The sequence below is a fragment of the Eulemur rufifrons genome, chromosome 11, assembly GCF_041146395.1.
Source record: "Eulemur rufifrons isolate Redbay chromosome 11, OSU_ERuf_1, whole genome shotgun sequence".
In the NCBI taxonomy this organism is placed as follows: domain Eukaryota; kingdom Metazoa; phylum Chordata; class Mammalia; order Primates; family Lemuridae; genus Eulemur; species Eulemur rufifrons.
The window spans coordinates 7,834,697-7,861,140 of record NC_090993.1 but is presented as its reverse complement, the minus strand read 5'-3'; the positions used below and the strand labels follow the sequence as shown (position 1 = coordinate 7,861,140).

At 40.2% G+C, this 26,444-nt stretch overlaps 1 protein-coding gene and 2 pseudogenes across 2 annotated transcripts in view; 1 reads left to right on the top strand and 2 right to left on the bottom strand.

The window, feature by feature from the left end:
- SIPA1L2 (signal induced proliferation associated 1 like 2) overlaps positions 1-26,444 on the top strand; it is a 202,938-nt gene that overhangs the window by 31,009 nt on the left and 145,485 nt on the right. For both annotated transcript variants that reach the window (XM_069484692.1, XM_069484690.1), the window contains exon 2: positions 21,053-21,102. The gene's annotated coding sequence lies outside the window, so the exon portion shown is untranslated. The remainder of the gene's footprint in view (positions 1-21,052; positions 21,103-26,444) is intronic.
- LOC138393366 (suppressor of cytokine signaling 6-like) lies at positions 11,194-12,435 on the bottom strand (annotated as a pseudogene).
- LOC138393365 (centrin-2 pseudogene) lies at positions 19,537-21,139 on the bottom strand (annotated as a pseudogene).

Below are 26,444 nucleotides of genomic sequence, written 5' to 3'. Positions count from 1 at the left end.
GGCCAGGGTGGGGTTTTGCGAAGTAATTGGGGGCTGAGGTCAGGCTTGTGGGAGGCAGGAGGCCAGAGATTACTAGAGGGTCAGAGGTTGCACCCCTTGCTCAGGAGGGCAGGAGTCGGTTGAGGTGGGGGTGACTCAGGGGCCTGAACTTGCCCTTGTGGCTTTGAGGAGCCCTTGTTAGGGTTGGCATTGATCATTCAGATAAGCTGGACTGTGCCTACTCCAGCAAGGTGCCTGTGATGTGCCCACAGAGAATAGAGGTCCCTTAGGGGAGGGTGGTCTAACCCTTTGCTGAAAGGTGGCTTTTCTAAAGACCTATTCCCTTTAACATGATTCTAAAAAATAGGGTATTTTTATTTTGTTTAGTGTGTTGCTGAGAATTTGTATATTTTCATTTATTTTTGACAACCTGTTGGAAAATCCTTGTCATTCTGCTAACTTCCAAGATGCCTGGCAACGTTTTACAGATAAAGTTTCTGTCTAATCATTTTAATGAAACTGTAACAAATCATTTTAGGAAAAGCGTTGTCTTTAGACAGTAAATCCAAGATTGATTTCAGAATTCCATATTCTGCAGAGCTACATTTTTTGAAATGTAATCTCTAGGTCAGGTCTTGAAAAGAACACCCCTAATTAATATCCTGCTTATAATCAGGAATATGTGGGAAAATGGCGTTTGTATTAGCACAGAAGCTGAAAGCACACAGCCTGTGCCTACGGTGCGGGTTCCTCATCCCAGGCCGCTGTCCCAGGCCACAGAAGGGACTTAGGAAAGTGTGACCCATCTTTATTACTCTCATTAGTTTGTTAAACAGGCATTTGACCAGATAACTCACTTTAACATTTTAAAGACGTCTCTATGGGAGAGTAGCATATTTGACTTAGGACTTTAGAGAAAAATATATCCTCATTTTTCTTAAATGTGTTGTTTTTGTGTTTGTTATAAATGTGATATAAGATGTAATAATTTGTGCAGCCTCTGAACAGACGTGTCTTCAGAGTCATTTTGCAGCTGCTGTCTGAGTTCCCTAAGTAATTGGGGTTTACCTGGGTGTGTCCAGCCAGAGAAAAATTTGGATTTACCTGGGTGTGTCCAGTGGCTGGGCTGCTATTCAAACTGAGTCTCCTGAGGTCAGGAATTACAGGGAACTGATTTTCTTCATTATTTGCGACCAGTTTCCCCCTTTTGCATTTTTCTAGTTGTACAGCAGAAGAGTGTGAAATATAGGATTTAAGAAGAGAAAGGCATTTTCACTTTTTCATTTTTCTTTTTCTGTGAACATATAGAAAGGATAAACTGAAGCTGGAAATATCAGTGCTCATTTTTATTTTATATTAAGAAATTAGCTTTGTTGCTAGTTTTTTAAGGTTCTTTTAGGCAGCGTCCCCAACCTTTTTGGCACCAGGGACCGTTTTCATGGAAGACAATTTTTCCACAGACCGGGGAGGATGAGGATGGTTTGGGATGATTCAAGTGCACTACATTTATTGTGTACTTTATTTCTATTATTACATTGTAATATATAATGAAATAATTATACAGCTCACCATAGGTTGGGGACCCCTGCTTTGAGGCAAGGTTGGAAAGGTTCTGAAAAAGATTGTTTTTCTTTTTCTTCTTTTTTTTAGTTCTAGAAAACTTATCAGTTTAACAAAATTTTGGTTAACAATAAACATTGCTTTTTGTGATTCAGAAAGCTAATCTTCTAATGCCTGAGGGCTAGGAATGTATAGATGACATGATAAATCAGCTTTTATTTTATTTTCACGTATAAACCAGAGTTATTTAGATTTAAGACCAGCAGACTTAATTTATAATAGAATACTTTTATTTTTAGATGTGAACATTTTAGGTGGCTACAATTGTATCCCAAATTAAGAACCTTTGAAAACCAAGTGGCAGGTGGTCCCATTCAGCTATACCAGTTTAGATGTGTTTACCTTCGGAGATAGAGTGAAAGTAATTGTATCTGGCAGATCGCAGAGCAAAATTGTCTTCGCTGCTAATTATTCAGTGACTTCTATCTATGCAGCTTCCCATTTTAATTCTGACAGTAAGTGTCTGCAAATGTCTGTGCTAAATATTCCCTTTGCTCTCAGACAGCCTCCAAGTAAGTGTGTGTACGAACTGATGATTTTATGTTCTTTTCCTCTCTTTTCTATGCTAGTTTATTTTCAGTAGTAAATTAGAACAGATAATTCAGTCATCTTTTCCTTCTTTTCCTCATTCTGGTTGTCCCTTTTTATCAATGACTAGTGGGGAAAAAGGGATACAAGGGCTTGTTCACACTAGAAGCACCCATGGGAGTGGCCCTTCATGGCAGACAGCACGTAGAGGCTTAGACTGTTGCTGTTTCAACTGTTTTATTTCTCTAAGTGAGGTTCTTAGAATGTTCTAGTAAATTAAAAATTAGAACATAAGAAATGACTTTCGTTCCTCTTGGGTGAGAATAAGCTGGATTGCGAAGTGGAATAACCTCTGTTCACTGACCGCTTGGTCAGGAGTTTATTGGCACAAGGGCTCAGGTGCATTTTCCCCTCTCCTTCTCTTAAGGTACCACATCTTTCTGACTTTCTGTCGTCCACCCCAGAACAGACCCAGGGAGGAGCCGGCCCTCCTGGTGCAGAGCAAGTGCAGCATAGGCCGCATGGTGCTCATCAGTAGGAAACGTTACAGGGCGATTCCAGTGCCCTGCTGACCAGTGTGGAAAATTTCAGTACTCTTGTGTGTATGCGTATGTTTTTAGCTTTTTCAGCTGAATTAGTTTCCAGTTTGGTCAAGGAAGTAGAGAATCCTGTGTGAAATATTTTTTTAGTAGGCACAGTTACTAAATTTTGTTTTACTAAGTCTTTCCGTTCAAACACTTTTAGCTATTTTCTCATAGTTCCCATTTGGGCTGATACCTTCAGGTAGGGTGCTGGAGGCCAGGGAGGCAAAGACAGACGGTGAGCACTCTGCAGCTCTCCCCCGTGCTGTCTGCATTCCAGAAAATAGACTCACACCTCGAAATAAAACGTATTCTGATTTACCAGTCTTTCTCCTTTTGCCAGAACTTTAGCTTGATTAAGGTTTAATACCTTATGTTTGTTGTAAACTATATGGAGGAAACTTACACAGGGCAGTCCTTCCTGTTTGTATTATCTGTTTTAAGTTGATGAGGTTTCAGTTCTCTCTTACAGGGTTACTTCTCTATCAAGTTTCCTTTGTCTAGTGCATGGTAATGAATTTGCTGTTTGATATTGTGACATTCTTTATTCTGCCATTATTTGGAAGGCTTCACACTCTTTCACCGCAGGACCATTTTTTCTTTTTTTGTGGTGGTGTCGATATTAGGAGAAGGCAGCAGTGGAACTGAGTTGTGTGTGGCAGCTTGCAAGGACAAGGCCCAATGCCACATGCTCTCTAAGCCAGGTTTCCCTTCAGGAAGTAGATAGGGCCCAGAGAAGTGAAGAGCTGCTGGGGTCTGAATTAGCATCTAAGATCAAGTCCACTATGTTTTTTCTCTACACCTTCCTCTTTCCAGAAAAGAATGTGTGTGAACTCAAACTCACTTCCTTCCTTCAGCAATCTTGTTGATGCTATCAGTGAGTTAAATTTCTTCTTTTGCCTTCAGCTTTATTAAGCTTTGGTTTAATGTGTTTATTTTCCACAGGCTAAAGTTGTGTACAGCCATAAATGGAGCCTTACTGAATCTCACTGCTCAATTGGTGACACACACCTTTTAGAGAAATCAAGAGTTGTCATTATAGGTTTTCTTGAGATAAACTCTTGAGAGGCTTTGAATAGCCTGCCTGGTAGGGCCCTGGAGGTGGAGGTGAGAGAGTGTGGGGATGGGGAGTTGAGGACCGCCTGTCCAGTGGCATGCTCCCATAAGCTGTCTGGGGATCATGCTTCCCTGGCGGGGAAGAGGGTAGAAGGGATGGAATTCCAGGCCAACGGCTGGGCTCGTGTTGTGGGATTGCAGATACACTCAGCTGGGCTCTGGAGGCCTTCAGAGGAAGCCTTTGTTTGAGACGGAGAGATGAATTCCCATTCTGCTGTGAGCGTTCATCCTAGGGTAGGTGATTTCTGAACTGTGCCACAGAAAGTGTCCATTTAGCTGTGCAAGTATTGTTTCAGGAATTAGAAACTGTTTTTCCTTTTCTGATACGTATGCTTTGCCGTAGATAATGAGAATTTTTTTCTTTTTTACAGTGCTTACACCTGAAACATGTTACTTTTTCTAAACAAGAGCAAATACATGAGTGCACTTGTCAGTTTTCCTCTGGAATCAGTAAAATAGATTTTTCCTAAGATTCATGTAGTAAAGTTGTTGACAGAGAATTGAGGGATGATCCAAATGAAAAGCATCAAAGTCTGGAATCCAGTGGAAAATGGGTCTTTTGCCCATTTAAGTGTCTAAGTTATTGGTAAGGTATGCCAAGGGTATTTTTAGAATTCAATATTTCATCCTTAGGTTTCCAATTATTTTGATTCCCCAACAGACTCTAAAGGGTACAAGAGAAGTGAGACTGGAAAAAAAAAATTTTCTGCAAAGATAAGCCCAACTGAATCTCACTATGGTAATTAATTGGCAGAAAATCAATAATTCAGCGAGAAGTCTCTCAGCCAGTGGTGGCAAAAGACAATGCAGTGAATGTTAGTGGATTTGGGAGAATGCACAAATATCAGTGAGCTAATTGGGAGAATTTACATACTGTGTTACTGTAGTGTTAGACAAGACTAATCATTTGGGAAATTTATAGGAGATTAATGGAGATCCAAATGTTTAAATAGTTTAATCATTTGACCCTAAAGAGAAACCTCCATGAATATGTATTTGGCTTAATGAATTAAAATGGGACTGCTTTTTGCATTGTCATCTGATGATTAGGAAATTTTAGCTTATCTGCTTTATTTCTCAAATTCTTTTCCATCAATCCACCCCCATGTTTCCCTGCAGGAGTTGCCACCTAAAGGTTTCTCTTACATAGTGGTTTTCAAATGTTTTAGTCCTGTGTTTTTTGTTACACTCTTGAAAATTATTGAGGATGCCTAAGAGCTTTTGTTTATATGGATTCTATCAATATTTATATTAACAAAAAAAATCAAGGGATTTTAAAAATTATTAAATCTAAAATAATAATATACCTACTATATGTTAACATAAATAACACTTTCATGAAAAATAACTATTTTCCAAAACAAAAAACTTAAGTATGCTTTATTATTTTTCACAGATATCTTTAATATCTGGCTTATTAGAAGACAGCTGGGTTCTCATCTTCACATCTGCATTCAGTCTGTCATGATATGTTACTTTGGTTGCTATCCAACCAAAGAAAATCCAGCCTCACACAGATTGTGGCTGTGAAAAGGGAAGGGTGTTTTAATTTTCTTTCAGATAATCGTGGCCCTTCTTTGATAGTACACTAGACAGAGTGGTAGCATCTTAAAGGTTGGTTGAGATGTAGATCCAGAAACCGTATCTATGAACTTTTAAAACTCTGTTCTGTGTACTATTTCGAATATCCTGCATTGGCCACTTGGAAAATCTCCCAAATGTCAATACATTTCACTCTGTAATATCAAAAAATCATGTCACTAATCAGAAGAGTCTTAAGTAGAGAGGTTGTCAAGATCACAATGGATATACAAGTTTTCAGTAAGTCTTGATTATTGCATAAAAGCTTGAATCTTGTTTTCCTTGAAAACAAGTTCACTCATTTTGTTCCTTTTACTTAAAATGCTTTCCAGATAGCCTTGTCTGAATAACCAATGTTTGTATACCCCCTGTTTCAAGTGAAAGGTGCTATATCCCCTGAATAAAAGAGGCTCGCTCACCTCCTGGGTTCATCCCACAGGTGCTGTCCTTTGTGACAAACATCAGTATACTTCATCGCACAGAGTGATAAAAAGTGCATGCTCAAGGGTCAGGATTTAATGAAATTAATTTTTTACTTTTCCATCAAGGGCAGTGAACAAGATGGCTTCTTATTTAACTGCAGTTGTGTGGTAAGATGACAACTAGTACAGTTTGGGGTTACTTCTTGCCTTTGTGCTAAGGTACCAGCATGTTTACATACTGTTGCTTACTGTTGATGCAGCAAAAAAAGCAAATAACATCTAGAATTGTAGTTTGACATCACAGATCCAGTTGAAGAGCCTCGGGGACCCCGGGGCCCGTGGTTCGCACTTTTCAAGAACCGTTGCTTTCAGATATAGGGGAAAGGTGCTAAATGAAACTGAAACTAGACCTGATTTGTATTAATTTGGTATTACAGAAATGGGTCCGATGTCTAATGTGTGTATGATGGATGTGTGAGTGAGTTACTGGAGTGTGGAACCTCACTGGGATGTCAGCTCCTGTACCGTGAACATGGATTTATTGCCTGCTACATTACTCAGTAAATATACGTAGTAGATTGAATAATTAGGTTGAGCACAATGGATGCATCAATTCAGTATTTTTTAAAAAATCAAATTGATTTTGTGTTAGTGAATAAAGATTAAGGTAATTTTTTTGTATTATAAAAGTAATAAAGTTGTGAAATATCGCTACACAGCCTCTCCCATTCCACCTTCCTATGATACTGTCATCTTCATTTTTCCTAGCCCTTGTGTGTCTGTTTCCTATTACCATCAGGGTCCATGACACCAGCTGTATAGACACACTCCAAAAATAATAGCTTCAGCCTTTATCATTATTAGTTTAAAAAGCTGACCAGTGTTTCCCCCCCAACCTTGGGAATGTGCCCAGTATGAAGGGACAGCACCAAGCTGGTTATGTAATGGATTCTGCTGTGCATGACAAGTGCCATCATTCATTCCTTCCATTTTCCCAGTGTTTTTCCATTGCGACTAGTAGTTAGGTGCTTTATTTGTTTTCTGTGTATGAAGAGTCAAAAGTGTGTTCTTCTTGAGTGGCTCAAGAAGAGAAAGCTTTCCTATCTAGAAGAATACCTCATCATTTCTATCGTTGCTTTCCTTCTGTTCTTCCTTAAAAGAAATTTATCTTGGAGGGGTCAGGGAAATATAAAAAAAAAGAAATTTATCCTGGTGATAGTGAGGATTAATTTATACTATTATGGGTTAGAACCTTTTTTAAGCTTTACTTTTTATTTTATAAATTTAAGTCATTCGGGATAGCTGATTACTTGTGAGTTGCTATTTTGACCCATTTTATTTTTCTCTTCAGTTTTCTGATTCTGTGTGATGATATGAGGGGCTCTTCCTGTGGACTCGGAGCACTCAGGTTGGAGTAGGTCTTTGGAGCCTGTTGAGATGAGGCCAGGTGCCTTTCAAATGCTCTTTCCGTTAGGAATCCCTGATCATACAGGCATTGTGGTGATGATGGACTTGTCCAGATAAAATGACAGCACCTGATAAAATATTAATAAGTACATTATTGGACATCTGCTCCTGAAGATGTGGATGAGTGAAACCCAGACATTCTATTCGTGAATATCTTTTTAATTGAGTTCTCTATGAAACAGAGAGGACCCACGTGATCATTGAAAAAATATCGGAGTACAGTGAGCAGAACTGTAGCGAAACCCCTGCCCAGACCCTGTCACCGTACGGAGCAAACAAACAGAGCTGGGAGTAGGAACAGAGTCTTGTGTTTTGCTTTCATGTGGGATTTTTCTGGGTTAGCTGATGAAGCCAGGCTAAGTAAATATTATCTTCTTTTGGTGTTAGTCTTTTGTTTTGAAATGTTCCAACTCTGTTCCCTACATAGTTTTCTTTTTATTGCTGTTGTTATTTTTACAGATTAGAGGTACCACCTTTTCTAGTCTTGCTCATCACAGTTTTTCCTACTTCAAGCTGTGAAATATTTAATTCAGTTCAGCAAGCATTTCTGGAGTGTTTACAAGTCGGTAGGTGTATTATTACCAAAACTGCATCTTTACGTTCCACCATTGCTATAATGTAAGCCCTTTGATTTGCATGTTCAGGATCAGCACTTACAGCCGCCTCTCCACTCTGCTTGTCTCCCGTGGTAGGTTTGTGAGATTAAGGGAACCTTATGGATTGCCTTTCTTCCTCCTTTGTTCTCTTTGTGTTGTTTCATTGTTGTGCTTCTTTACTCTTTTATCTGTGCACACAGCTTCAGGTATAAGCTGTTGACTCCTTTTTTGGAATGGGAAGTAGTTTCAGAGATGAGAAACACAGGAAGGGAGAAAAGGAGATAGAATATTAGAGAAGAAAATTATTTTTTGATCAAATTCTTAACCTTTGGTTTTTGGTCTCATTCTTCCCCCTCCCCCACTTATACGAAAACTGCACCTCTTCATCTGTGCTTATATAATAAGGTCTGTATTGTTCTGTGGTGATACTCTGCCCATTTCTGTAGATGAGGTTGTAAATGGCTTCTTTTACTGGGGGTCAGCTACAAAATAAGCATAAGCCGCTAGAAAAGTACACTCTAGTGAGTATGTTTGTAGAACCGTCATCTATAGCTCTAATATATTGGTGCTGAGAAAACTGATAGATGTTGTGTTTCCTTGAATACAGTGGATTACCCAACTGAGTGATTACTCCATTTTATTACATTTCAAGTGGTTTCATAGTATTCCTCCAAATTGTACATCAGTTGCAGAAATTAGCTTTGCATTTTCTGTTTTCAGGTATATAAAATCAAGATCTATACTCCAGTTAGTAGAGACGTAATAGTTGAAATCTGAACAAAGTGAAGTAATGGGGCTTAAATGAAATATCCCCTTACTGCTTACTAAACATTTGATACAAATCAGCTGGAATACTTTCCTTTCTCCCCCATGCATGACACCATACATAGTTATATAACTTTCTTTTTTTTTTTTTTTTTTTTGAGACAGAGTCTCACTCTGTTGCCCGGGCTAGAGTGAGTGCCGTGGCGTCAGTCTAGCTCACAGCAACCTCAAACTCCTGGGCTTAAGCGATCCTACTGCCTCAGCCTCCCGAGTAGCTGGGACTACAGGCATGTGCCACCATGCCCGGCTAATTTTTTGTGTATATATATTTTAGTTGTCCCTATAATTTCTTTCTATTTTTAGTAGAGACGGGGTCTCACTCTTGCTCAGGCTGGTCTCGAACTCCTGACCTTGAGCGATCCACCCGCCTCGGCCTCCCAGAGTGCTAGGATTACAGGTGTGAGCCACCGCGCCCGGCCGTTATATAACTTTCTAATGGCAGATTTATTTTTTCCCTTCTAGAAGTTCTCAAGCCTATTGTAGACAAATCTAAACAAATTTATTTTTTCCTTCCTCATTTTTCTTCTGTGTAGTTTACCAAACTCTTCACAGATTTTCATCTGGCATTTTGTATAAGTAGTTGAGTATGATTTAAGAAGTTTGTCTGATAATGGGTTCTATCCCTTTGTAGGTAACAAGGGAAAGTTCCCCTTTGCCCTCTGAAGGCTCACTGGAAATCACTGACAAGGCAGATTAATGGAGGAAAAGGCTTGCAAATTTATTTGATCATAGTTTTACGTGACACGGGAGACTTCAGAATAAAGACCCAAATATACAGGGGAAACGGTCCATTTTTATGCTTAGGTTCAACAAAGTATGGACAGCCATGTAGAAATATGATGGGACAAAAAGGGTATGATCCAGTATTAACACACTGAGTGGGGAAGCCCAGCAGGGCCTGTCCGTCTAGATTCTTCTTGGCCTCTCTGAGCATGCGTCCCTTCCTCTGGGTATGGGGCAGGACCCTCTTTGGAATGGGGGTCTTATGACTACAGTCAGACAAGGTAGGTCAGAGAATTTCTTTATGGCCAGTTTTTACACATAAATCTGGGAAAGAGGGGTGGAGAAGTTAGAGTAGTATTTTTAGTTTTATGGTTGACTTTGGGGTAGGAGGGGTTCTGGTTTCTATGACCCGCCTTGGGGAAGAGGTATTTTAGTTTCCATGGCTAACCTCAGGGGAGAATGAGTGGCCAGAGACAGGAGGGCAGGAGAAGGTCAAGAGAGTCTTTTGGTTCTAAGGCCTTTATTTTGGGGTATTCCTTTCTGAGCCCCAAAACCTTTCAGTGTCAGAAAACAGAGATCATTATTAGCAAAGATCAGTTGGAGGCATTTTTACCTTTTATGGACACCTTAGTTATTTATATGAATTTAAACTTCCTTAGTTTCTTATGGTTGCTATTAGTACCTGTCCTTAAAATAGAGAACATTCTTGGATTTCACAAGTATGTTTTATTCTCTCCTTTTTTCATTGATTTAATGATTACTATTTCAGGTTTATAATAGAGCATTCTCCAGTCTTAAAATGCTTATGGCATTGTAACATCAAGTTAAAACTTTGGTAGACCTATATAGGGAATGTAGATGGTTCTCATGATGGGTAGTCCTGGGGTTGGATCAGTGTTCAATTCTTAAAATAACAAATATAAACCACTACATTACTGAATGATATTTTCTCATTTATAATGTTTTGCTTATCTACAAGCAGATTGATAAAGCAAACTAGCAAATGATGGAAAAGCATGTATTAGCTATGCATGCCAAGTTTTACGTCCTTTTTTTCCCCCCCTGGGTAAGTAAGTATGGTTGTGGTGATGCATATTACTTCCTAACATACATCTTTCTGCTAATAAAATTTTTCCTGGTTCCCATACTAAAATGATATACCATTATTCATAATGTTTTACGAATTGGGTGGAAGAGGCAGATGTTCACCAAGCAACATCATGACTTTTTGCTGCTCCACCCTCTACCTAGGCAAGGTGGAAGAACCACTGTTTGGGTGTGAGAACAAGAGAAGCAGGACAAGGAGCTGGAAAAATAGATTGGAGAGATTGCCCAGTGGCCTGGTTGTCTTGGCTGACAGTTTGGACTTTGTGGTCGTGGTGGAGTAGTTAAAGCTTTTTAATAATAGCTTCAATTTAGCAGGGATGTGTTGGTTCCCAAGTTAGTTTCTCATTTATCTTGTTTGTGGGAAATACTGAAAGAGCCAGAGAATTTCCTGTACCAAGTTAAGGCCATCCCAGTAGTCACAGTAATTTAGTTATTTACTTGTAAAAATTCAGAAAAGAATTAATGTAATAAATTTATAAATAAAGACATTGAATTAATTATGGCAGCAGCAGCAAATGTTTTTTGAATGCAGGAAGCTTTCTTGCTTATGATTATTTATTTTGCCAACTCTTTTTTTATGATCCTTTTTTATGATCCTAATATTTATTTAATAATATTAATAGTTTTAGTTCCATAGGTCTTTATATGTTACGCCAACATTATGTAAAGTGTTTTACCATGGGAGCTGAAAGCTCAAGCTTAAAAGATGATGGTCATGAGGACTGTCCCCAACAAGAAAAGAACCACCTGGCACGTTTGCTAGCTTCTCCTCGGCTTCTCAGCTTGTGACTGGTCCCTGGTACCATCCTTGTTTTGCAAGTCACTACTTTGCACTGCGTCATAAACTCTTGCAACCCCAGGAGCAGAGTTAGGATCAAAATTCAGATGGCAGCGCACACTTTCAGCCACGTGAACCTCGTGCCAGTGAGTCGACCAGAGTTCCTTTGGATTTGATTATTCTGCATTGGAGGTAGCCATGGTGAGAGTGGAGGAACATCATCGTGACCTGTTCTGGGGCTCTGCAACATGACTCCTGTGGTGCCAGTCAACAAGCCATTCACCGCCTGCTCCACAAAGATCTCTGCGGCCACAACTAGGTCCTGGTCTCCCTGATTCTCATCTTCAGGGAAAGGGTGCCTTCCTACTTGAGGAGGAGCCGCAGAGACTTCCATGGGAGAAGAACTGTCCAGACAATAGCTATGGATCCTTCCAGAGGATACATCCCGTCATCTGAAGGCACGGTACACTGATTGTAGTCCTGTGGCATAAGTCCAGTCACTGCAGGCGCATGTTCATCCAGGTGGAGGTGCAAGTCTCCATTCTGAGAAGCTGAACTCTTCAGTGAATTAGCCTGCTCCTGGCACGCAATCTCAGACGGAAGGTCGTGGAACTCTCTCCCAGCACCATTCAGTGCGGAACGCGGACTGCAAGAGTGAACCAAGGCCTTGACTCTCACCTCCATTTTCATGCACGTCTCAAGAGTTTGTAGGTCAAAGAGGCCAAGGCGTGGGACTATAGTGATGACCGGAGGGAAGTGGACCGTGTTGGCCTCTAAGCTGTCACACGTTTAAATACTGTCGGCGCTGAGGAGGAGAGGGTGTTCTCACCAGCAGAGTTTCCAGAGGCGTGGTGCACTGGCCTTGCCTTTGGCTTCTGTTTCGCAGAAAGCCTTTTTAACGTACCCATCAGGCTTTCACTTTTTGATCTGGTTTGCCTCCTTTTTCATCTTCACTGTTGATATCACAGCTGGCCATATCTTTGCCACAGCAGCTACCAAATAAGGAATTATCTGGCTAGTGATGGTGGTTGTACTACCATGAAACCAGTTTCTTCTTTACTTTTATTCCAGTTAAAAGATTTCCAGAAGGTTTTAAGACTCATTTTCTTCATTATGACTAGTTACCTCATCTAAAGGGATCAACCTCTCTCTGGAATATTATCCCCAAACATCTGGAGAGGCTGCCATGCTGCATCTATGTATTTTTCCAGCTTCTTGTAACATTTGGAGCCATTTTCCAGGGGTTCTGCTCGGCTTCCTCCCCCAGTTCCTGCATGACTGCCACGTGACTTGTCCTCTCCTCTCCTCTCTGGCAACTCCTCCTCCCGCCTACTACGTCTTCCTCCTCCCTCTTCCTCCTCCCTCTTCCTCCTCCTCCAGGAGAGGCACAGCCCGGTGCTTTGGCCAGAGTGAGGATCTGGTGAGGATTGGGTGCAGAGGAGCAAAGCCGGCTGTCCTGAGTCCACTCCCGGGCAATAGTGCAGGCGGAGTGACAGGGCGCACGAAGCCTGGGGGCTGTGCCTTTGCCAACTATTTATTCCCTTTTATGCCTAAGGCTTCTGCCCATTAACTCACAGATGAAGGTAGCAGACACATCTGTAAAGAAATGACATCACAGACTGACAGAAAAATTTTACAGTAAAAGGTACAAGTAAGTAATGTCCTATGGGAGCAGTAGAGAGGAAGAGACACTTTCTGTCTAGGAAATTTTTCTTCAATAATTTTCCCCCTGGAAATGTCTAAGAAAGTTTTATGGAAGGGTGAAGGGCTTTGAGGCTGTGAAGGATGCTGGGTATTTTGGGTAATGGGAACATCTTGATAAAAGGGACAGAGGCAGGAAACTTTAGGACATGTTTATTTGGGAAAGGTCATTTAATGCATTTTCTGTCAGGTAGAGAAGTAGAATTAGAGAGGTACTTGGGCCATATTATGGAAATATTTGAAGGCTATTTTGAGATTTAAGTTATGCATGGCATAGTTGTGAATAAATGTATCTGTCTGGACTGTTGATTACGAGTAACAGAAACCCAACTTAGAGTAACATAGGCAGAAAAAGAAAGGTATTGCATAAGTAACTGGGATGTCTAGGGGTAGATGCTTCAGGCATTGTCAGATCTGTGGGCTCAGTCTGTCACAGGGCCTCTCTCCTGGCCCTGCCTTCCCTGCTTTGACCTCTGCACATCAGCCCTCCCTGGGTGATCGACCAGATGGTGGCCAGCAGCCGCAGCCCACAGCCTCCTAGCTTAGCATCTTTGGCAGAACTGAACTTCCCAAGATCTTGATGCCACCCTAGAGAAGACTATAGATGTCTTTGCCTTGGTCTGTGCACATCCCTGAACTAGTCCCTGAGCTAAGGGAATGATATGCCGTCAGCGGCCCAGGGGACAGCAACACGTCAAGGGCAGGACGGCTCCTTACACAAACCAGAAGGGGGTGTTGGGAAGGGGAGGGATGTAGGGCAGACAGAAGCTGCAGCTGCCATGGTGTGTGGCAGTGCAGGAGGGAAGGTGAGAGGCGAATGGAGCTGTCAGCCCAGGTAGGGAACATGGGCAGGGGAGGAGGTCTGTCAGGAAGGATGCGGACTCTGTCTTCTGCATGTTGAATTAGAGGTGGTGCTGCGGGTCATTCATGTGGCAGTGGGCTGTTTGGGCACAAAAGTAGAGTGGTAAGGCTGGCATTGTAGCAAAATAAGTGATGATACAGATAGACATTGAAGAGGTAAGCTCACTGAGGAGGATCAGGTACTAGGTGGGATTGCATGAGATTGCTGTTTTTCTTATACCAAAAATAGCAGAACACTTGTGGTTTCATATAGTTCAACCAATTCTGTGGGATATTCCCTTGTGGAAATGGCTGTGTTCTTTTTCTCAGCAGACTCTTGCTTTCCCTGCGGTAAATGCCCTGTGCTATGCTATCTTCTGTGTTATTCTTGGGAGGCTTTCAGCCTCTAGGGAGAACCAGTCGTCCCCCCACCACCCTGCTTCTTGCCTGTTTCTCTCCTTTTCACTGATTTCTCCCTCTCTGACTCCTTCCTCCTTCCTTCTCCTCTTTTGTAAAATATTTACTGTATGCTTTTGAACTAAGTACAGAGCAAGGTGCTTAGTGCTGGGTATGTGGTCACGAACCAGACCTTGCTGGAGTGTAGAATCTAGACACGAAAGCAGAGTGTTGTAGAGCTTATAAGAAGCTCTGCGAGGTGTGGTGCGGGGCTGCAAAACAAATGCAACAACAAACAAAACCAAAATACAGCCTTTCTTTGGTCCTGGCTTTCTCCAAATACTAGCAAACTCATCCTGATAATCGGTGGAGAAACAGAGCTGGCTGGAATATTTTTATTCATCTCAGTGGAAAGAAAATGTTTGACTTCACTTTCTCAGAACCTTCTTTTGCTGGGAAAACAGCTGACGAACCTGCTGGTAAGAACAAAGGGCCAGACCTGTGTGTCTGTAAATCTGGTTTTCACACAGGGCTTCCTGTAGAAGTGTGAGGAGCCTCCTCTCAGCCGAGGAGCAGGGAGAGCCTTCCTTCCTCCCACTCTGCATCATACCTCCCAGGCCCAGGTTCTGTGGCCTGAGAAGACTTTGCTCTGCTGAAAGCTCATTTATTTTTTCTGTTTTAAGCCAAAACAAGGTAAAATGCAGTAGCCAGTTGCTTCATATAAACCACCTGCTCAGTAGGAAATGAAGCAAAACTGTGGAGTCCCTGTTGCTACATAGAGAATTTGTGCTTTCCTTTCCTGTCAGTAAACAAAAGCAGTCAGTTAAAAGAGTGGAGCATTAATTGTTTACAGGATGTTTTCTGTATCAAAGGAAGGAAAAGTGCCTTTTACAAAGTGTGTTCATTGTGTTGGGGAGATTACAACATAATTTAAAGTGTCTCTCTTAGAGAAGAGACATTAAACAAAATATTTAGTCACAAAACACAGAGCTGTTTAATCAGGATTTTTAAAGACTTATTTTGTAAAGTTGAGGGTTTCATAATATATCAGCCTGAAAAATTTTAGGGAACAGAAAACTTCCTTAGCGGAAAAAAATGGAACCCCAAATTTTAAAAAATAGGCTTCAAAGGATTTGAGTTTTTTAATTGTAGAAGATCATGCTTTTTTTTTTTCTTTTGCAAGAAATATTTATCGTTTATAGTGCAGTAATATCTCTTACATAGGCTTCCCGAGGTTGCTTTTCAGTACAGGCATACCTCCAAGATTTGCGCGGTCAGTTCCAGACCACTGCAATAAAATGAATATCTCAGTAAAGCGAGTCACACAGATGTTTTAGTTTCCTAGTGCATATTAAAGTTATGTTTACACTATACTGTGGTCTAAGTGTGCAGTAGCATTATGTCTGAAAAATGTGCAAACCTTCATTAAGAAATACCTTATTGCTAAAAATTGCTAGTGATCATCTGAGCCTTCAGTGAGCCATAATCGTTTTGCTGTTGGGGGATCTTTCCTTGGTGTTGACGTCAGTTGACTGAAGGTTAAGGTGGCTGTGACAATTTCTTAAAATAAGACAGCAGTGAAGTTTGCTAAATCGATTGACTCTTCCTTTTACGAAAGATTTCTCTACAGTATGTCATGCTGTTTCATAAGCATTTGACCCACAGTAAAACTTCTTTCAAAATTGGAGTCGATCCTTTCAAACCCTGCCACTGCTTTATCAACTAAGCTTATGTAATATTCTAAATTCTTTGTTATAATTTCAGCAATGTTCAGAGAATCTTCACCAGGAATAGAGTCCATTTCAAGAAAATACTCTCTTTGCTTGCTCATCTCTAAGATGTAACTCCTCATCTGTTCAAGTTTTATCATGAGATTGCAGCAATTCAGTCACATCTTCAGGCATCACTTCTAATTCTAGTTCTCTTGTTATTTCCAACACACCTGCAATTACTTCCTCCACTGAAGTCTTGAACCCCTCAAAGTCATCCATGAGGGTCGGAGTCAACTTCTTTCAAACTCCTGTTCATTTTAGTATTTTGACCTCCTCCCATGAATCCTGCATGTTCTCAATGGCATCTAGAATGGTGAATCCTCTTCAAAAGGCTTCAATTGGCTTTGCCTGGATCCATCAGAGAAATTGCTATCTATGACAGTTACAGCCTTGTGACATGTACTAAATAATAAGACGTGAAAGCCAGAAATACTCCTTGATCCATGGGCTGCAAAGTGGAGGTGTTAGTAGGCATGAAAACAACAGTAATCTTCTTGTATGTCTCCATCAGAGCTCTGAGGTGGCCAGGTGCGTTGTCAATGAACAGTAACATTTTGAAAGGAATCTTTTTATCCCAGTAGTAGGTCTTAATAGTGGGCTTAAAGTAGTAAAACGTGCTATAAACAGATATGCTGTCATCCAGGCTTTGTTGTTCTATTGATAGTGCACAGGCAGAGTAGATTTAGGGTAATTCTTAAGGCCCCTAGAATTTTTGGAATGGTAAATGAGCATTGGCTTCAACTTTAAGTCACCGGATGCATTAACCTTTAACAAGAGAGTCAGCTTGTCCTTTGAAGCTTTGAAGCCAGGCTTTGACTTTTTCTCCCTAGCTATGAAAGTCCTAGGTGGTATCTTTTTCCAGTAGAAAACTGTCTCATCTATGTTGTGAATCTGTTGTTTAGTGTAGCCACATTCATCAGGGATCTTAGTTAGATGTAGTGGATAACTTGCTGCAGCTTCTACATCAGCATTTTTTAATTCTCCTTGTACTTTTATGTTATAGAGATGGCTTCTTTCCTTAAACCTCATTAACCAACCTATGCTAGCTTCAAACTTTTCTTCTGCCGCTTCCTTACCTCTCTCAGCCTTCATAGAATTGAAGAGAGTTGGGGCCTTGCTCTTGATTAGGCTTTGACTTAAGGGAATGTTGTATCTGGGTTGATCTTCTGTCCAGACCACTGAAACTTTCTCCAGATCAGCAATAAGGCTGTTTTACTTTGTATTCATGTGTTCACTGGAGTAGCACTTTTAATCTCCTTCAAGAACTTTCCCTTTGCATTCACAACTTGGATAACTGGTACAAGAGGCCTACCTTTCAGCCTGTCTTGGCTATTGACATGCCTTCCTAAAAAGCTCAATCATTTTTAGCTTTTCATTTCAAGTGAACAACATGCAACTCTTCCTCTCACAGGTCATTGTAGGGTTTAATTTGCCCTAATTTTCAGTGGTGTTGTGTGTCAGGCAATATGGAGGTCTGAGAAGGGAAAGAGATGGCGAAATGGCTGGTTGGTGGAGCAGTCAGAACACAACATTTATCTGATTAAGTTGGCCATCTTATATGGGTGTTCAGGGTACCCCGAAATAGTTATAATAGTTACATCAAAGATCACTGATCACAGGTCACTGTAACAGATATAATTGTAATGAAAAGGTCTGCAATATTATGAGAATTTCTAAAAAGTGACACAGAGACAGAAAGCACATGATGTTGGAAAAATAGCCCTGATAGACTTGATGCAAGGTTGCCACAAACCTTCAATTTGTTTAAAAAAAATAAATAAATAAAATAAACATATTTGCAAAGCTCAATAAAGCGACGTAGAATAAAGTAAGGCATGCCTTGTATCTCGTACTGTGTCTGGGTTCCCTGACGTATGTCCTCCGTGGCAGAGACTGTCTGTTGCATGCATACATGTACCTTCTGTTCCCAGCACAGTAGCTGATGACCAGGAGGTAGTCAGTGAACATTTGCTGAGTGGACGGCTTGATGGAGGCATGGGTGGATGAATGCTTAGTTGGGTTTAATAAACTAGTGAAGATTCAAACTATGATATTAGATACCCAATAATGTTTTTTTCTAATTAATGCTAGGAATTTTTAAAAATAAGTACTCTTTGGGTTTGTCTGTTTTTATTGTGGTAAAATATGCAGTTCACTGGCATTAAGTAGATTCTCATCATTGTGCCACCATCACCACCATCCATCTCCAGAACTCTTCATCTTGCAAAATGAAACTGTATGTATTAAACTGTAATCCCATTTCCCCTCTCCTGAATCTCTGACAGCCACCATTGTACTTTCTGACTCTATGAATTTGACTAATCTGTGTACTTCATATAAGTGGTATTATGTAATATTTGTCCTTTTTGTGACTGGCTTATTTCACTTAGCATGATGTCTTCAGCATTCATCCATGTTGTAGCATGTGTCAGAAATTCCTTCTCTTTTAAGGCTGAATAATATTCCAGTGTATATATTTACCACATCTTGTTTGCATTTGTTCATCAATAGGCACTTGGGTTGTTTCCACCTTTTTGTGTGAATAGTGCTGCTATCAGCATAGGTGTACAAATATCTCTTTGACATCCTGCTTTTAGTTGTTTTGGGTATAAACCCAGAAGTAGAATTGTTAGATCATATGGTAATGCTGTGTTTAATTTTTGGGGGGAAACCCAACATACTATGCTTTATATTTTTAAGCTCAGAATTGACTATATTAGGTATTTTTTTCCCTGCCCCTTACCCCTGCATATAATCTTAAATTCAGCCACAACTGAGGGACTGCTAGTAACTTTTCATCAACTGTTTTAGTGCTTCTTAAAAATTGAGACAGATTGCAAAAAGTAGCTTTCTAAAACTAAGATCAGTTGTTACAGCCATCTTGGTAGGTGACCTTATTGTTTATCAGCTTTCAAAGTGAAAGGGATGCTGTTAGTACTGTGCTGGGATAACAAGTAAAAACTGGGACTGCTTATTGGAGTATGTTTTGTCTTTTTTCTCCCCCCCAAAACTAAGGAATGTTTTATTTTTAAGACGAAACAAATAGCATTTATACACATCCAAATGCCAGTTGCAGAGTTAACTGGGTTTTATAAGAAAGAAAACTACACTCAGGTGTCTACTAAAAGCTGGAACTGTTGTAGAATGACTACTGCTTCGGGGCCACATGGATACAACGGGTACTTGTCTAAGAAGTCATTCTGTGTTTGCATATGCATGGGAATGCATGGCAAGAATCAAGCAATGCAAGGCAAAATGGCAGGTGGTTAAAGTTCTAAGACCCTTTTCTCCACTTTAATGTGCTCTTGCTTTTGAGAATTACAGTAATGGCAAGTCATCTTATAAAGAACTTTAATACCAAAGAAAACTTAAAGGTCACTACTAAAGTTATACAGGGAGGTCAGGGGGAGAAAAATAGTTTGTGTTCACAAAAGCCAGATTTCACACAGTGGAAGGCACTAAATCTAGTTACAAGTGCTTACAATAGAAAAGAAGACACTGACCTTAATAGAGGCTGGTCATGTTCGTGACGTGCAGGAACTCTTGCTCATTGACGTCTCCATCTCCAACAGCATCATCAGTCGTTTCTACAGCTCCTCATCAGTGAGGTTCTCACCCAACTCCTTGGCCGTGTGGTGCTGGTTTTTGAACAGTATCTTCCGAGTTTCCTCATCATCAAGGAGCTTCAAAGCTTTCAGGATTTCTTCTTTGGTATTTTTCTCAGACATTTTCTGAGTCATCATAGTAAAAAAGTCACTAAAATTCATTTTTCCTGTTCCTTCCTTATCAGTTTCACTCATTATCTTGATTTCTTCTCTCCTGTGTTCAAAGCCCAGGGCGCTCATTGCCATGATAAGTTCCTTAACATGCATAGTCCCAGTTCCATCAGCATTGAAGAGATCAAAAGCTTCCAGGATTTCCTGTGCTGCTCTTCAGTAAGCTCAGGCTTAGGACTCATCCTTTTTGCAGGGCACTTGATGCCATGTTAGCCTTCTAAAAGTTGGAGGCCGTAACTGAGGATGCCACTGCCTGTTGTTACGGCAACTGTCTTGTCTTTGGTAGGAAGCAGAGTGTTGGATCTCGTAGGATTTAGAGAGCCACATTATTTTCATAAACCTATGTTCGTATACTTTCATCCAGCTTGTGTATTCCACATTATTGCGTTTTGAGTTCATGCAGTGTCAAGTAGGAGTGTGGGCACCAGGGCACTTCACTCCAGTTTAGTTTAGAAATTTGTATGTTTACTGTTTTAAAAAATGGTCATTGAAAACAGCATGATTGTAGCACACTTAGGCTGACTTGAGTTCAAATCCTGTACTTGCTGATTCACCTGGAGCGAGTAACCAAGCTCTTGAGCACCAGTTTTCTCATTCAGGGAGGCAGAAAAGGCTGAGTTTTTTTTTTTTTTTCTTTTAAAGTGGTGATGAGTTTGGAAGTAACATATATATATATATATATATATATATATATATATATATATTTAGTAGTGTGTCTAGTACATAGTCAGTGCTGCATAACTAATCGCCATTGCTGTTATTAAAAGCAGATGCAGTTTAACAGAATTTAGTACCAAAGTAGGTACCTGGAGCAGCTGTTCTCTAAACTTTTGGTCTTAGGATCCCCTTGACATTCCTAAAATTATTGAGATCCCAAAGAGCTTTTGATTACAGTAGCATATTTTATGAAAATAACTGTTTTCCAAAACAAAAAAGCAGAATGGCATTGTTTTATACATTTACAAATTTCTTTAATATCTGGCTTACGAGAAGCTGGATTCTCTCACCTGCTTCTGCATTCAGTCTTTTGCACTATTGCATGTTCCTCAACCTTTGGAAAACTCCTTTGTACATTAGTGAGAGGAGGAGAGTGGAAAAGGTAAAATGATGCCTTGGTATCATTGTGAAAATGGTTTTGACCTTGTGGACCCCAGGAAAGATCTTGTCCCTCAGACCACATTTTGAAAACTGCTGACCAAGAGCTTTTCTGGGAGTCTGAACGGGATCTCTTTCTTCTTTTGTAGGTTCTTGCCCAGGCTGTGTGAGCAGGAGCCCGCTGTTCTTCCCTGCTCAGGTAAGCCTGCTAGCAAGGCTGGGGGCAGCACACTCATCCTCGCTCCAGGCAGTCGTTTTGATTTTTAAATTGAGTTTATGTGGCCTATTAATTTTTTTTTTTTTTGAAGATTATTTCCCTTGGCTGATAGATCGAATGTTTTGATATTTTCACTGCTCCACAGCAAACATGAATGAGCATTGCCTTAAGAAAGCCCATTTGAACTTGGAATTGCCTAATTTGGGGGCTTCAGAAGGAGTCACTAACAAGTTCCTGTGAATGTCCCTTAAGGCCTTTAAAAGGGGTATGCTGGCTGGGCTCAATGGCTCGCACCTGTAATCCCAGCTATTCAGGGGGCCAAGGCAGGAGGATTGCTTGAGCCCAGGAGTTCGAGGCCAGCCTGGGCAACATAGTAAGACCTCCATCTCCTAAAAAAAAAAAAATATATATATATATATATATATATATATATATGTAAAATATAATTGGTTTGTACATATCTTCATGGAGTGTCTGTTAGATCAGTGGGACAAGACATGAGTGTATTGGTGATAAAGGGCTGCCCAAAGGCTGCTCCTGGTGCAGGGTGTGCCCTGGATACACTGAGAGGGGCTTTACTTGTGTATGTTCACAAATATTGCATTTTCTGTAACAGCAGGAAAGACAATGGGTCTTTGGAGGAGCCCTGTCAGAAGTAACTACCCCCAGCACATTTTTCTTAGGGCCTTGAATTGTCAAACATGGATTCCCATCTCTCTCTCAGTCTCTGTCTGTACAGCATGTGCACACGTGCATGCACACACTCACACCCACAGTTTTCAAGTTACATACATCCTGACCTTTGACCTGTAAGGACTTCAGTGTGTATTTCCTAAGACTAGAGCTTTTTGCCTAGGTAACAATAGTTGTTATCAAGTTTGAATCATTTAATATTGATTCATTACTTAAACCCTATCTATTATTTGTATTCCAGGTTTGTGATTTGACCCCAAGTGTCCTTTAGGGTGTCACTCCCCCTCCATACAGGATCCGGTCTAGGGCCAGGCCCTGCATTTAGCTGCCATACATCTTGATCATCTTTATTTCCACAGCCTTTGTCTTTTATGTGTGTTGGTGCATTTTGAAGTCTATGGCCAGGGAGCTTGCCTTTAAAAAGCAAGCATTTGATGAGGGTAAGCATTTAAACAGCGGCAAAATACCACTGGGGGGGGGGGAGTGGGTATCCATCATATGTTTCCTTATTGCAAATCATGAATACATAAGTACACATACATTGAATGGTGACATTGTGAAGGTCCTTTCAGGAAAGAGAAGAGGGGATTTGAGGAAACAATAGTGGAGAAAGACTGTCTGAGAAGACTGTGTTCCCTCTTAATGTGCATCCAAACACTTGGCTGAAGTGCTAATGAAAACAGTCGAGCCTGTGTGAATTCTGATGTGGAAATAAAACTAGAGGGAAATAATTAACATCTTCAGCCCAGGAAACAGGAGGTGCTACCTAGGTCTGTTTTAAGGAAAGACCCTCCCTTGGTACAGCTGTCCTGCTCCCTCCCAGTTTTTAGGTTTCCTTTGAAGAATGAGTTCATTCTGTTACTAGCCTGCTGGCCAGCTGAGGGACACCTTATGCCACCTGGACACAGCTGATGACCCTCTCTCTGGTCTTTACTGTGCTTTTGAGTACTGTGGGAAAATAGCTGCTGCCTGGACTTAACACCTGGATTTTCCCTAGTCACAATCGTACAGAGGCACACCTGAGAGGACATGGTCTCCAGATTAGTTTCCTTATGAGTGATTTTGATGAGTGAAGTTATGAGAATATTATGGTATATGCTACAGTATAAACTTTTGTGATATAACATGCTCACAATTTTAGGCATACTACATTTTGTCAAAAATTATATTCTTTAGCTTTTCAATTTGTAAGTATATTTAGTTCAGACAACACAGAAATGTATAAACTAGAACATAAATTGCTCCTGTAGTCACACCCCTCAAAGGCCATCTCTGTTGACATACTTCTTTTAAATCTACATGTATACTTTTTTAAAAATGAAATAATTCAGTATGTACTATTTTAACTGCAGATATGTTGTACATTTGCTTTATTTTCACTTACCAATATGTTGTAGGCGTCTTTTCCTTGTCAACATTAGGTAGTTCCTACTTTTTTTTTTAAAATAACATATGGGTTGTCATTGTGCGGATATACTGTAATTTATTTAATCCTTTGTTGAAGGACATGTAGGTGCTTGTCAGTGTAAACGTCTGTATTTACACTTACACAATCACTTCCTTAAGTTGAATTCCTAGGAATGGAATTCCTGGATGAAAGAGTATGCCCAATTAGAATTCTGATGGATGTTGCTAGGTTGCACTTCAGAAAGATTGTGTTGCAAAGTCACTCTGTCAGTGACTTATGAGTAAGTTGCCAATAGTGAGCAATCTCAGTATTTTCATTTTGTGATTTTCATATTAAAAAGTACTTCATTGCTTTAATTTTTATGTTCTTCTAAAAAATTACTACTGAGATTACGTATCTTTACAAGTTTATTGGTCACTTATATTTCTTTTGCTCATTTATCTTTTGGATTATTTCATGTACTGATTTTTCTTTGTTCGGTATATGACTTGTTTGTCACATGTAACAAATGAGTATTTTTGCCAATTCTTCATTTGACTTCTTTGTTGAGTTATCTTTTGCGATAGAGTAGTTTTGATTTCTGTTAATGTTTTACCAACTATGTCAGTTTTTGCCTAAGTTTAGCCTTTTTTTTTTTTTTTTTTTTTTTTAAGGTAGTTTCTGATTTCTTAGCCTGATTCTCAGGCTAAGAAAATTTCTCCACTTTATGATTATAAAAATTACATTCCGTGTTTTAGTTTTAAATAGGCATGTGATACTTTTTTCCTTTTAATTTTGCATGTGGTATGAGGTCAAGGTGTATATTTTTTCCCATCTGTTAGCCCAGGTATTCTCTTATTTTTAAATTTAATTTTATTTATATGTTTACTGTTTCAGTTGCTTATGATGTTTATCCATATGAAATCTTTAGAGCACAGAGTGAAGTAAAGCTGTGTTTCCTTGACTAAGCTGCTCTCTACCCAGATAGTCTTTTTTCCTAAGTTGAAAGTCCATTTTAACATGGGTTACAATCGTACTCCAATTAAAGGGGAAATAGGAACTCCATACAACATTTGTTGATTAAAAAGCATGAGTGAAGTTCAGTTGCTTTGGTTCTTTTATTTTCACTTTTGCAACAGCCTTTATTCTTACATAAATTTATGTATAAGGAGTACATTGTTTAAAGTGTACAAATTTTGTAATAGCATTAGAACCGAGGAGATGATATACTGATTTAATTGCTGACTTGTTGCCTTATCCTTTATAGATGATTTTACCTTTCAATGCCCTCATTTTCCCATTGGTGAAGTTAGGACCTACTCATTTAACCACTTTAAAGGCGTAGAAACTTGTTTATCAGAGGATTAGGAGACTTGTTCTGTGAAAGAAATGGAATTACTATCATTAGGAGTGACTAAGAAAAATTGGGCTGAGCACCAAATTCTTGTCCTTACAAAGATGAATAGAATTTTCCAAGATAACTGGTTCTATACTGTTATAGTTGTCTGTATTTCAGCTCTCAGATTTCTAGGAAGAATTTTTAATTCCTTAGGCTTTTTTTTTTTTTTTTTTTATCAGAAAGGTGCTGTTTGATGCCTAGAATATCTTGTTCCTCCTTTCTGCTTTAGCGTTATCTTCAACTTTCTACCTTTTTGGAATCAAAATAAATATTGGAGGAATGGTGCTAAGCTTTCCTTCAATCCTGTCCTTTTCCCTTTAATGGTCAATTTCATAAGGCCAGTAGAGTTCTGGGGCTCTAATGGACCTTTTAGAGGGGCCATAATTTATCTTTTTTTAAAACGTTGTCAAACTCAGTTTCTCATTGTCCTGCCTAAGTTTCCGAAGAAACATCACAGTTGGTAGATCTCTATGGAGGGAACGGCAGTGGGCTGGATGTCGTTTGCCTGCTTACAGCAGGTGTGTGCCGTTTCTTGCTGGGATCAGGATGTCGAGAATAAGCCGACTGTTCTGGTGTTTTGCTCCTTTGCTCGGTGTTTGGCCATTGGGATGTGCATTCACCTATGTATAAAACGTTTGGATGTTCTCACATCTACAAAAGGCCATTTCTTGCTGCTTATACTCATGGAATCTCAGGGTGGGTTAACACAAACACTTTCCAGATTATGTTTAAAAACATTGCATATTGCACTATCAACCAGATTTAGAAAGGTGTAGCCACCTCAAGCAGATGGTCCTAAAATCCTAAGACCTGAGGGGAAGGAGACCGTGGGCTCTCCTGTTCCATGCATGCTTGACAGTGATTTAGTTCAGTAAATATTTATTGGATAATTTCTGTAAGTGGAGCACTGTTAGGTGGCAGGGGAAAAAAGATGATGAAAAGACAGCTCTTCCCCTTCAAGACCCAATAATGTAGTAGAGGAGAAACAAATAGTTTTGTTAAAACGTTCATTGCTGTAATCATGGAATACTCCGAGAATGCTAATCAACTGAGATGACCACGTATCTGTGTGTCCTCCAGGGTGCCTGGCATGTTGGAGGCACATAAAACACAGGTTTGAATGGATACATGAACAGGTTTAGACGTGTAAATTTTGGTGTGCTTCATTCATAGTGAAAAAGATGCATAGAAAGAGGTAATGTGGTAGATTTGGGTATGGCTTCATAGGATATGAGGGTTTGATGGAGGTCATCAAGGGCCTGGGGCAGCCTGAGTAGAAATCCAGCTCATGGGCCACCCCCTGTCCTTTTGTACCTGGGGCAGTCCTGCTGTTTCTTAGCCTTCTTCTCCCAAGGCCTAGAGCCCTCTGTCTGTTTTCTGTAGCACCTGAACACATAACATGAACAGAGTAGGATTTGGTCTTTAATGTGATAGGTCCATGAGAGTGGAAAAACACGAACTGTTTTTCCTCTGTTCTTGCAGCACAACAGTCAACACAGACGGCTGTTGTGATCTGACAATGTGTGAAAGTTTCCCCCCCACACCAAACAAGCAATCAGTTCTGCAGCAGACACCAGCTGGGTGTCCTCCAATTCAATTCTGACACCGTCTACCTTGGGATCCGGTCAGGTCCCACAGGTTGAGGGCTCAGTCCCTAAGATGGTCGACCTCCCCCAAACCCCCACTTCAGATGCCAATCCCAAGATCCAGCTTGTTTTCCCTGTGCTTCTGATCAACTGGCTATAAATTATTCCCACGGCCCCCTCCTTGGGCTTGATTAATTGGCTAGAGTGGCTCACAAAACTCAGGGAAACACGTTTACTGATCTATTATAAAGGAAACAGA